We start from the raw sequence: 12481 nt of genomic DNA on the forward strand, positions 1-12481 counted from the left end.
TGCTTTAATGGGAGGTATACAGATGCTACTCCCATATGCAGCTGTAATGGGGTTAGCATATGACCCCAGAGTCCTTCTGGACTGTTCAATTCCACTTAGGTCCATGATGGAGAAAGGGAATATGATATGAATTCACAAGTAAAGCAAAAAAAAAATTTGACAATTTTTTTTATTAAAGGTGCACGAAAACTAAAAAATAAGATCAAAACAAATTGAAAACTAAATCAATTAGTAAAAAAAAAGATTTTGGAATTAGCAATTGAAAAGATATGATTGAAAATTATTTTGGAAAAGATTTAATTTTTGAAAAGAGGAAAGAGAAAAACAACAAAACGACACCAAACTTAGTATTTTTAAGGATCAAGACAGGACTAAGGACATGCAAATACAAAAAGTAAAAGAAAACAAAAGCATGCAATTGACACCAAACTTAAAATATGAAACTAGACTCAGATAAAAAACTCTAAACCAACAAAAATAAAACAGTCCTAATCTAAGCAACAAGATAAGCCGTCAGTTGTCCAAACTCGAACAATCCCCGGCAACGGCGCCAAAAACTTAGTGCACGAAATTGCAATCACACTTTTGCGATTCCGCACAACTAACCAGCAAGTGCACTGGGTCGTCCAAGTAATACCTTACGTGAGTAAGGGTCGATCCCATGGAGATTGTTGGCTTGAAGCAAACTATGGTTATCTTGTAACTCTTAGTCAGGATATCAATAATTATCAGGATTAATTGTGAAAAGTAAAAGAACATGAATTAAGTACTTGTTTGCAGTAATGGAGAACAGGTTGAGGTTTTGGAGATGCTCTATCTTCTGAATCTCTGCTTTTCCTACTGTCTTCTTCTTCATGTACGCTGGGCTCCTTCCATGGCAAGCTGTATGTAGGGTTTCACTGTTGTCAATGGCTACCTCCCATCCTCTCAATGAAAATGTTCAACGTGCTCTGTCACAGCACGGCTAATCATCTGTCGGTTCTCAATCGGGTTGGAATAGAATCCAGTGATTCTTTTGCGTCTGTCACTAACGCCCAGCCCTCAGGAGTTTGAAGCTCGTCACAGTCATTCAAGCCTCGAATCCTACTCAGAATACCACAGACAAGGTTTAGACCTTCCGGATTCTCTTGAATGCCGCCATCAATTCTAGCTTATACCACGAAGATTCTGATTAAAGAATCCAAAAGACATTCACTCAATCTAAAATAGAACGGAGGTGGTTGTCAGGCACACGTTCATAAGCGAGAATGATGATGAGTGTCACGGATCATCGCATTCATCAAGTTGAAGAACAAGTGATATCTTAGAATAGAAGCAAGCGTGATTGAATGAAAAACAGTAGTAATTGCATTAATCCATCAAGACACAGCAGAGCTCCTCACCCCCAACCATGGGGTTTAGAGACTCATGCTGTAGAAGATACAATGAAAAACGTGTAAAGTGTCATGAGGTGTAGATACAATGTCAAAAGATCCTATTAATAGTGAACTAGTAACCTAGGGTATACATAAATGAGTAAATGACATAAAAATCCACTTCCGGGGTCCACTTAGTGTGTGCTTGGGCTGAGCATTGAAGCTTTCATGTGTAGAGACTTTTTCTGGAGTTAAACGCCAGCTTTTATGCCAGTTTGGGCGTTTAACTCCAATTTTTATGCAAGTTCTGGCGTTAAACGCTGGGAATTTTGAAGCTGATTTGCAACGCCGGTTTGGGCCATCAAATCTCGGACAAAGTATAAATTATTATACATTTCTGGAAAGCCCAGGATGTCTAATTTCCAACGCCGTTGAGAGCGCGCCAATTGGGCTTCTGTAGCTCCAGAAAATCCACTTCGAGTGCAGGGAGGTCAAAATCCAACAGCATCTGCAGTCCTTTTCAGCCTCTGAATCAGATTTTTGCTCAGGACCCTCAATTTCAGCCAGAAAATACCTGAAATCTCAGAAAAACACACAAAATCATAGTAAAGTCTAGAAAAGTGAATTTTAACTAAAAACTAAAAAAATATAATAAAAACTAACTAAAATATACTAAAAACATACTAAAAACAATGCCAAAAAGCGTATAAATTATCCGCAAATCATATGTTCTTATTATTGGCTATGAAAAAGGTAAAATTGGGGTTTTGGAAGTAAGGTGCGAATATATTATATGACAAGTAAAATAAAATAATAATAGCTGTAAAATAAACCTTTGGCAAGGTATAAGAACTGGAGGTCCTTTCCTAGTTATCCTTATCAATTGTGATGAGAATTGGATTTTTCTCCAACTTTGTTAACCTCTAACTATGAAGGTAAGTTTAGTGGATGAATTCTAATTTTCAATCAACAATGAGTTTGATAACTCTAGAGTCACCAATTATTTAACCAAGGACAAAAGGGGAAAAAGTAAAATTGCTAGAGTGAAAATATCCTCAGACGGGAAGCAACAATAACATAAATCAAAGAGAGCAATAGTAAACTGAAATACCTCAATTATCATTAAATAAAAATGTCAATTCTAACACAGAAAATATCAACAGCCAATTGGGCAACATCAATCAAACATAATAAAAGCTTCAGAGTAATCAAAATATAAAAGAGAGATTTAAATAGAAAAAGGAATATTGAACCTGGATTGAGAGTCACTCTAGAATGCTAAGAGAAGTCCTAAATCCTAGTTTCTAAAAATCCTAATTTCTAATCCTAATCTTAATTCTAAGAGAGAGAGGAGAGAACCTCTCTCAAAACTAATCTAAATCATGAGAAGTAAATTATGAAAAGCCCTATTATGAATGGATGCATTCCCCCACTTTATAACCTCTGGTCTATGCTTTCTGGACTTGGATTTGGGCCAAAAAGGGGTTTAGAACTCGCTGGGGCGTGTTCTGTAATTTTCTGGTGCGTGGCCTCTGTCACGCGTCCGCGTAGGTCACGCGGTCGCGTCATTCGGAGCTTTTCCTTGCCACGCAGTCGCGTCAGTCATGCGACCGCGTCATGTGCGATCTGCTTAAGGCGCGCGGTCGCGTTAGTCATGCGGCCGCGTCACTGAATCTTCGCTTCTGGCACGCGATCGCGTCGTCCATGCGATCGCGTGAACACCAGTTTCCTTAAAGCTCCGTTTTGCTTTCTCCTTCCATTTTTGTATGTTTCCTTTTCCATCCTCTAAGTCATTCCGCCTTAGAAAATCTGAAACTACTCAACATACTAATCACGGCATCGAATGGAAATAAAGGTAATTAAAATAATTAATTTTTAAAGCTTAGGAAACAAGTTTTTCACAATACGACATAATAAGGAAGGGAAAGTAAAACCATGCAATTAATGTGAATAAGTAGGTGAAGGATTATATAAATCACTCAAATTAAGCACAAAAGAACTCACGAAATATGGGTTTATCAGCCAGCATCCAGTGTATTTCATCAGCAAAGTTCTACAAGGACCCAAGCTAAGATACCACAAACTAGAAAAGTTTGCCTACTCTTTAGTAGTAGCCTCACGAAGGCTACGGCCTTACTTTCAAGCTCATACAGTAAGAGTTTGCACGAACCCACCCATGAAGCAAATCCTCCAAAAAACGAATGTCGTAGGGAGAATGGTTCAATGGGCAATAGAGCTCTCCGAGTTCGACTTGAGGTATGAAACGCGGACGGCGATCAAAGCCCAGTGCCTCACCGACTTCATCGCAAAATATGCAGGAGATCAAGAGGAAAACCCAACTACATGGGAACTCTATGTAGATGGATCCTCAAATAAAAAAGGAAGCGGTGCAGGCATAATATTGGTGGATGAAAGAGGAACCCAAATAGAGGTTTCCCTCAAATTTGAATTCCCAGCTTCAAATAATCAGGCCGAGTATGAAGCCCTGATTGCTGGATTGAAGCTGGCAGAGGAAGTCGGTGCTACAAAGGTGATGATATACAGCGACTCACAAGTGGTGACCTCCCAGATAAGTGGAGAGTATTAGGCAAATGACCCAAATATGAAGAGGTACTTGGAAAAAACTCTGGAACATCTTGGATGCTTTGCGGAAACCGAGGTCAAACACATAACTCGGGATCTGAATAGCAGAGCAGACGCCCTATCCAAGCTAGCAAGTACCAAGCCAGGAGGGAATAATAGAAGCCTGATCCAGGAAACTCTCTAGGAACCCTCCGTGGTAAAAGAAGACAAACAAGAGGTCCTTGAGGTAGCCGGTTCAAACCTCGGATGGATGAACCCCTTGGTCGAATACATGAAATTTGACATCCTTCCCAAAGAGGAAAAAGAGGCCAAGAAAATCCGGAGGGAAGCACAACATTACACTTTGGTGAGAAATATTCTCTACAGAAGGGGGATATCAACACCATTGTTAAAGTGCGTACCGACCTCAAGAACCACCGAGGTGTTAGAGGAAGTTCACAGTGGGATCTGCGGAAATCATCTTGGAGCAAGGTCACTAGCCAGGAAAGTGATCCGAGCTGGATTCTACTGGCCGTCCTTGCAGAAAGATGCCACAGAATTTGTGAAAAAGTGTCAACCATGTCAGATGCATGCAAATTTCCATGTGGCTCCCCCGGAAGAGCTCATCAGTATCACTTCTCCATGGCCCTTTGCAAAATAGGGAATGGATTTGTTAGGTCCTTTTCCCCAAGCGCCAGGACAAGTCAAATACCTGATCGTGGGAATAGATTACTTCACAAAGTGGATAGAAGCAGAACCATTAGCCACCATCACCGCTCAAGGAAGTCGGAGGTTCCTCTACAAAAATATCATCACAAGATATGGGATACCTTATTCCATTACTACAGATAATGGAACCCAATTCACCGACTCTACCTTCAGAAGCCTAGTAGCCAGTATGAAAATCAAACACCAGTTCACCTCAGTAGAACATCCGCAAGCCAATGGACAAGCTGAGGCAGCCAACAAAATCATACTGGCAGGACTGAAGAAAAGATTACAAGATGCAAAAGGAACCTAGGCTGAGGAGCTCCCGCAAGTGCTATGGGCTTACAGGACAATCCCCCAATCCGCCACTGGAGAAACACCCTTCCGACTAGTCTATGGCGTAGAAGCCATGATACCAATAGAAATCAATGAACAAAGCCCAATGGTGACTCTCCATGACGAGATCGGAAACATACAGGGGCACAAAGAGGAGCTCGACCTGCTCCCCGAAGTTCGAGAGCAAGCCCAGATAAGAGAAGCAGCGTTGAAGCAAAGGATGACTAGAAGATACAACAAAAAAGTTATTTGAAGAACATTCACCCCAAACGACTTAATCTTGATCAGAAACGACATTGGAGTCAACAAATCAGGGGAAGGAAAGCTCGCTGCTAATTGGAAGGGACCATACAAAGTCAATGAGGCCTTAGAAAAAGGTTATTATAAAGTGACCAACTTGAACGGCACCGAGTTATCGAGGTCGTGGCATGCTTGTAATATGAAAAGGTACTACAGTTAAAAGCGAACTCTACTCCCTGGTGTACTCTTTTCCCAACTTCATGATTTTTTCCCAAAATCAAAGGATTTTTTCTGGAGAAGGGTTTTTAACGAGGCATCATAGTAGGGGCTAAGGGAAATAGATTGGCAAAAACCCTTAGTAGCAATAAAGTACCCCCCAATAAATAAAGATCTTTTCATTTTACAAATATCTCTTATAAATTCCTTTCTGTTTTCTCTTTCTTTCGATGAAACGCGCCGACTTAAGCTCGACAAAACGTGAAAATCCCATGAACCGACCTAGATGGTCGTCAGGATAAAACGACGAAGTACAAGTCGGTGTAAAGAGGTTATAGAAGTTGATCGTAATAAACTTGGAAACATACCGACTCATAAATCGAAATGAGAAACCGAGTAAAACAAAAACGAATCACAAAAGTAGCCTAAGTCATAAAAGCTCAATAAAACAAAGTTGAGTACAAGGAATAACCAAAAAGAGATCAAAAAACCTAGGAGAAAAGCTTAAAAGCTGTCCTAAAGAAAACCTTGAAAACCAAAAAGCTTAAAAAGACAGACAAGCCAAGAGCTTTCAGAAAAGATCAAGGGAACTTCTGAGAATCAAAACCAGAAAAGTACGCACGCATAAGCCTTAAAAGGCCAAAAAGAAAATTGTTCAGTAAACCACCAACAAACAACAAATAAAAGAGTTTAAAAAAGGGGGGACCCACAAGCCGGGCCCCCATATAGCCAACAAAATCATTTTTTCACAGGAGTAGACGGATCACCACCAGAGGGAGTAGTAGGAGCAGCATCAGGACCAGGGAGAGGGGCATCCATAGGAGATGAAGAGGAAGTCGGAGGAACTACGGAAGAGCTCGGAACTTCTTTTGGGTGAGGAGGGGACTCAATGATCCTCTGCCCCCGAGTCTTCAATTCTGACTCGGAAACGATCACGGGAGCAGGAGGATCCACTATGGCACCGTCGATAACGACTTTATCAGGATCCAAAGGAGAAAGATCCAAGTCAGGAGCGATGACTCCGACTTGCTCCTTAAAAATCCTCCAAGCCTCCTCGGCCCCGTCAGCAATTGAGTCCTCCAACTCGGCATATGCATTCCGAGAATTCAGCAGATCCTTCCTCACAGACACAAGATCTTCAAATAAACTTTGATAACTCTCCTGTGCTGTTTTCCTCAAGCCCACCTCTATGTTGCATTGGGCTTGCAACTTACTCTCCTTCTCCCGGAGATTATCTCTCTCCTCCCTCAGCTTGGCGACTTCCTCCTTCAACTCCCTCTCATGCTCTTGATATATAAGAAGCCTTCCCTCCAGCTCTTCAACCTTCGAGGTTAAACCCAAAGAGCTAAGAGGAGTCTTCTAAAAAATATCTAAGAGTTTACCACAAACACCCGCCGCCCTGAGACTCTCCTCAGCCAGAGTGGTAAGGTGGTTTCGAACAGAAACATCATCCATACTTATACGAGTATGGGGGTAGATATACCTTCGGACGAATGCAAGAGCATCCGCTTTAACCTCACCTTCAAAAGAAGAGCCAGACTCTAAAGTCTTGCGCTTCTTCTTCTCTAGCTCAGGAGGAGGTCGGGCGGAGAGGAGCGGCCGAGATGAAGCTGAAGAAGAAATCACAATGGGATGAGAAGGAGTCCCCGTATTTCGGAGAGGAGGAGGGGGAGGAGATATAATCGCCTTGGTGCTACCAGTCCTGGCTCGAGACCTTGCCTTGGCCTCCTGGACTCTCTGGTAAGATTTCTGAGCGTTCTTCTTCGCCATCTCTGTACAAGAAATCACGAGTCGGAAGCAAATTAGAAAAACAAAAGCTACCTAGTTGCGCCTGGATAAAAGTCAGAGACCCCTGAAGGAATTTCTTAGTGTCCAGATATGGGGCCCTCCCCCACACTTCTCGGAAGAACCCCACAACGGCCGCCTCCACTTCGTCTAGGTCGTCCAGACCATATTTCTCACAGGGGGAAGCCTCCAACCAATACAGGGGAAAGCGAGGAGAAGAAAAAGGGGTGGTGACCCTCTACAGCTTGAACTTTGAAAAAATAACTTTTAAAGTCATGGAAGGATTCGTCAAAAAGGGTGAAAACTCTCCGACTTTGTATGGCCCAGAAAGACACCCACTGTTGCTTATTATTTAGCCCACTAAAGGGTTTGGTTATATGAAAAAGATAGAAAAAAATCTTCAGAGAGGTCGGGAACTCCAAAGCCTAGCTGATAAATTGATAAATTTTCAAAAAACCCCAAGAGTTAGGGTGAAGCTGAGTAGGGGCAACTCGGCAGTGACGCAACACAGACATCTCAAAATTTGAAAAAGGAAGAAAAACACCCAAACGGGTGATCATACATTCATACATAAAGAAAAAATGAGGGGCCGTTTCATTGGCCCTCCCAAAGCAAACCCGCTCTTCTGGGCCCAGGACTACCAACTCATACTTCGGCTCATCCACCTCAGAAGTACAAATTCTGTGGCGAGTACGAAGGTGGGTGATAAATTCAGTATCGACCGAGGGTTCCTCCCCTAAGACTGTAACATCAACCCACTGGGAAAGGATATACACGGAAGACATTTCTTTTCTTAAAAGGTGACAAAAACCTACAAGGGAAAAAGAAAAGAAAAATAAAAAAAAAAGCACGGTCTCTAAAGGGAGGGAATACGGAACCAAACAGAAATCTACATACCAACTTATCTATTTACAAAAATAAAGGCATGCAAATAGAAAGCATGTTACAGAAGAAGAAAAAGCTAACCTTTATCTGAAAATCAGGATTGGAGGAAGTAAAGGCCTTCGAACACAAGAATGCAGCACGAACAAATGAAGAAGAAATTTGAAAATCGCAGAAACGAAGCAACGAAAGAGAGGAAAAGTATTTATAAACATGCTAGGGGCACAATGGTAAAAGCGGGGCAGTCATTAATGAGAATGCACCATTACCAAGACCATCAATCACTACGCACATCCCTAACGGACGCGACGTTTGATTAGACGTAACTGTCAGAACCAAAAGGTCACGAAGAGTCACGTCGGTTTCAGACCATCACGTCAGTCCTCCAACAAGTCGGCTACGACCCCGAGTAGAATACTCGAATCCAAATCTTGAAAAGAAAATTGGGCTCGAGTAGGGGCACTGTTCAAACCCGGCCCAATAGTAAAGGCCCAGGTCCAAACAAAAGGCCTAATCCCACGGACTGAGCCTCACCCGGCACCGACCTTCGTCTTACGAAGTCGGCACTCACCATGACCTGTTCTAAAGAAGTCGGGAACGAGGGTTAGCTGGCAGATAAGCACTCATTCAGATGGGTAACTGCCCCTAAAATCTCTCTAACCACTTCCAGTATCCATATCTTAACCTCCCCAAGATAAAGGGACGGTTAACACCCTAAAAACGTGGCACTACTCCAACGGTGGTTATTGGTTCACCACTATAAATACACTGACATTCCTCAGGTATCTCTAAGTTCCAATACATTCTAAACCTGCTTAACCCCACGCTGACTTAGGCATCGGAGTGTCTTTGCAGGTACCACCTCCCATTTTTTCACATACACAACTCGGAGGCAGCTCCCAGACGTAAACCAAGTCGGAGACCACCCTCCTCCAACGCTTGGGCCTCACAAACAAGCCCAACCACCGTCCGGTTCTAGGTAAGCCCCGGAACACTTGGTTTACTAATAAAAGAAATTTTTGGGTGGGGCCAGGGAGCCAGGTCTGGCCAGATCAAAAGATTAAGTAAGATTATTTGCTTACAAACCCAGTTATTATCATTATCCAGTTGCAATGTTTAATATCTTTTTGCAATCATTTTCCCCTGCTATAAATTTTGTGTTCAAATTAAGTCTTGTGATAGAGTTGTAAGCTCTAAACATTTTCAGGTTGAAATTGAATGCACTCTACATGTATGCTACTGGATTTTATTCTTACTCCATCTTTGCTTTAATATTTTGTAAGAACACGGTGCTCTGACTTTGGGGTGTCCATGGGTCACCATGTGGCTACTTTTATTCTCATTGTGCTGCCTTACATTTTTAGGTGTGTTAATTTCTTATTGTCTTGTCATGCAAGTTTTTTTTTAAATTGTAATTTTTGGAGATACAAATCTATAATTTTCTTAATTTGTTTGTGTTCATTTATATTTCGCAAACTTCAAACTGAAAGGGTTATATCTGTGACGATTCTTAATTACATCATGCTAATTCCTTTTCATTTTAAAATAATGTCCTCTTTTCACAATGACCTTGTTCATAATGAGTTGAGTTATATGGTGAATTTTAACTTGCTAAGGGAAATCTAAAGGATAATTACTGTATTAAAATCTTAAGCATCAATGGTAAATACAGTCATAGACACCATATTAACCATAGGTTCATAGTAAAACACGAGAGAGATTGTGGTCCTATTGCGCACGCTAGTTCTAATGCTAATTGATATAAATACACTTCGCTTTGATATTTTTATACAACGGTATCATTTTTCTCTTCTATGTTAACACCTTCAGGTTTGCTCGCGTTGAATCTGTTGTTTTAGCTCTTCATGATGCTAGTGATGTGTTTCTAGAGATAGGAAAAATGTCCAAATACAGTGGTGCTGAAACAATTGCCAGCATTGCATTTATTCTATTTGTTTTATCTTGGGTCTTATTGCGCCTCATTTACTACCCATTCTAGATTCTTTGGAGTACAAGGATTGTATTACTTGTTTCTCAATATGCATTAACTTTCCTTCGTCTTTCCATTATAACTTTATGGGACAGACTGAAGTATGAAACACAGTCAGATATGCCTAGGGTCATTGTTTGCATTATTTTGATTCTTTAGCATAGAATTCACCCAAAAACACATGGAACTCCAATTCTGAACAGAATTATAATTATTTTCCGAGGAATAGTTTGTATATAAATCTTGTGCAATCTTATTATATGAACAAGTAAAATAAGGATTTCTCTTCCATGGTATTTTGGTTTATTATTTATTTATTTGTCTCTGAGTATTTGTGTGTGTGTGTGTGTTTTTTTTTTTTTGCAGAAGAAAAAAGAAGAAAAGGGGGTCGGGGTATCATTTGTTTTCCTTTAGCTTTGTGGTTTCTTTTCAGTAACCTTTTATCCTATGTTGTATTTTCCCCTTCCTATCAAATAATAGCTCATATAAAAGATTCACTAAATTAGAAAGAAGATCTTTCCATGCATAAATTTCAACAATTGATTACGAAGTGTAATGCTACAGTTGTTGGTTGTCTGTATAATCTTACTTTTCGATGCTCAGTAGTTTTAAATCTTTCTTTGCCAGCTATGAAGTTTTGCTCACATTGGATAAGGAAAGGCACAAAGTGGAGGGTCCAATATATTATTATGTGTTCAACAGTCTTCTATATTGCTTGCTTGTTCTGCATATATACAGGTAGATGCTGATATTTCGGATGCTTGTTAGACAAATTCAAGTAAGAGGAAAAATTAGTGATGATGTTCGATCTGGTAAGTTGAAAGATCCTGGCTTGATAATGTAAACTCTTGATTCAAAGAGCATTGTTCTATATATGTTTTGCATGCTTAGTGTGTTCATGGAAGTAGACATGCTTTAGAAGTTCTAGCACGAGTTATTAATTTATGTCATCTGAATCTGGTATCTGTATTGATATGGTAGCTAGGTTTTGGTTCACTTATTCCCTTTAAATTGCTTCCTTTAATGTAATTGTATATGATTGTAGGACATCTTTGTGCCTAAACACATTGATGTCTGAAGTTTACTTTTATTCAATAAATCTTGATGAATTTACGTCAACTATATTGCTTTATTTTTAGTAGTAGCTTCAGCCTGTAAAAGTTTCAAAAGCTTAATATAAATTTCTTCCAACTGATTATTTGATTTCAAACTGCTTCATTTCCATTATGCAGATTTGGAAGATGAAGATAGCCATGAAGATTGAGATGGAAAGCAAGACCATAATGTAATCTTAAGGCAAAGGTGAATATTGACTGGTGGCAACTGACAAGTTGTTTCACACTTTGGAGTTCTACAAATATAGTCACATTTTTATGTGGAATCATGTTTAATATAGTAGTTAATTCTATAACATTTAAAAGGTTTAGAAGGGTATTCCACAAGTAAAATGGCTTGAGCCATTGACACTCAACAAGCCATTGCCTCTCTCGTGATGTATGTTTTGAACATTGTGTTTCTCTTTGAGGCAAGATGGAATTCAAAATGTCTATTGTGTTAGGTTTCAATATAAATAGATATAGAAATTATAGGCATCTATATTAGTTTTATTTAATCTTGTGTGTGTTTTCCTTAAACTGAGGTAGATGTTGCCTGGTTTCTTTCTTGCAGAAGAATTGTCTTAGCTTCGAAATTCTTTGGCACTCTTGGCCAGGGATGCTAAACGTTTTTCAAATGTTGATTCAACTTTTTTGAGTTTGTTGTTTGCGGGGGTGGGGGGGTATTCATACTGATTTCAATTCAGGCAATAGATGCTAATTTCAACAGGCAGAAAGTTGGAGAGAATTTTTAATGTTTTAAACTATTGGTTTATGCATTCCACCTCCTCGGATTGAGGTTTAGTGTCTGACATTTTGTTGTGATGATAATGTCTTTCTTTTTACGTGCTTTGATATTTAATTTCCTCATTTTAATTAAGTGTAAAGCACTAGAAACATGAATGTTTGCTGGTTATTTCTTGAAAAAAATTGTTTTAAGACTTGGTTGTCATAGATATTAGTGGTGCTGAACTTGGCCAACATTATGTTGATTTGAATATTATAAATTCTAATTCTAATGAAAGAAAAATAAGTGAAAAATGTTTGGAGCAATGTTACAGGATCAACACGATTTATTGTTTTTATCCAATAATTAGTCAATAATATTTAAAAGTGTGCTTAAAGAGTAAAGACTAAAGTATAATAATCATATTCTGCTTAACAAATATGTTTAGCCAAAGCCTCAATGATGCTACCAAAGAATTTGGAACCTAAAGACAATTTTTCATAACCATTTGTTATTATACCAAGATAATTATGGATTAGATCACTTAAAATATCAAGCAACATTCTAATTGTTTTAATATGAAAGC

The 12481-nt window shown here is 39.6% G+C and overlaps 1 pseudogene; it reads left to right on the forward strand.

Annotated features, from left to right (window-relative positions):
* Positions 1–10083, forward strand: part of LOC112701483 (ceramide synthase 1 LOH3-like) — a 47635-nt pseudogene extending 37552 nt beyond the window's left edge.
* Positions 10084–12481: the final 2398 nt, after the last annotated feature.

This window comes from Arachis hypogaea, chromosome 7 (genome assembly GCF_003086295.3).
Source record: "Arachis hypogaea cultivar Tifrunner chromosome 7, arahy.Tifrunner.gnm2.J5K5, whole genome shotgun sequence".
Classification (NCBI taxonomy): domain Eukaryota; kingdom Viridiplantae; phylum Streptophyta; class Magnoliopsida; order Fabales; family Fabaceae; genus Arachis; species Arachis hypogaea.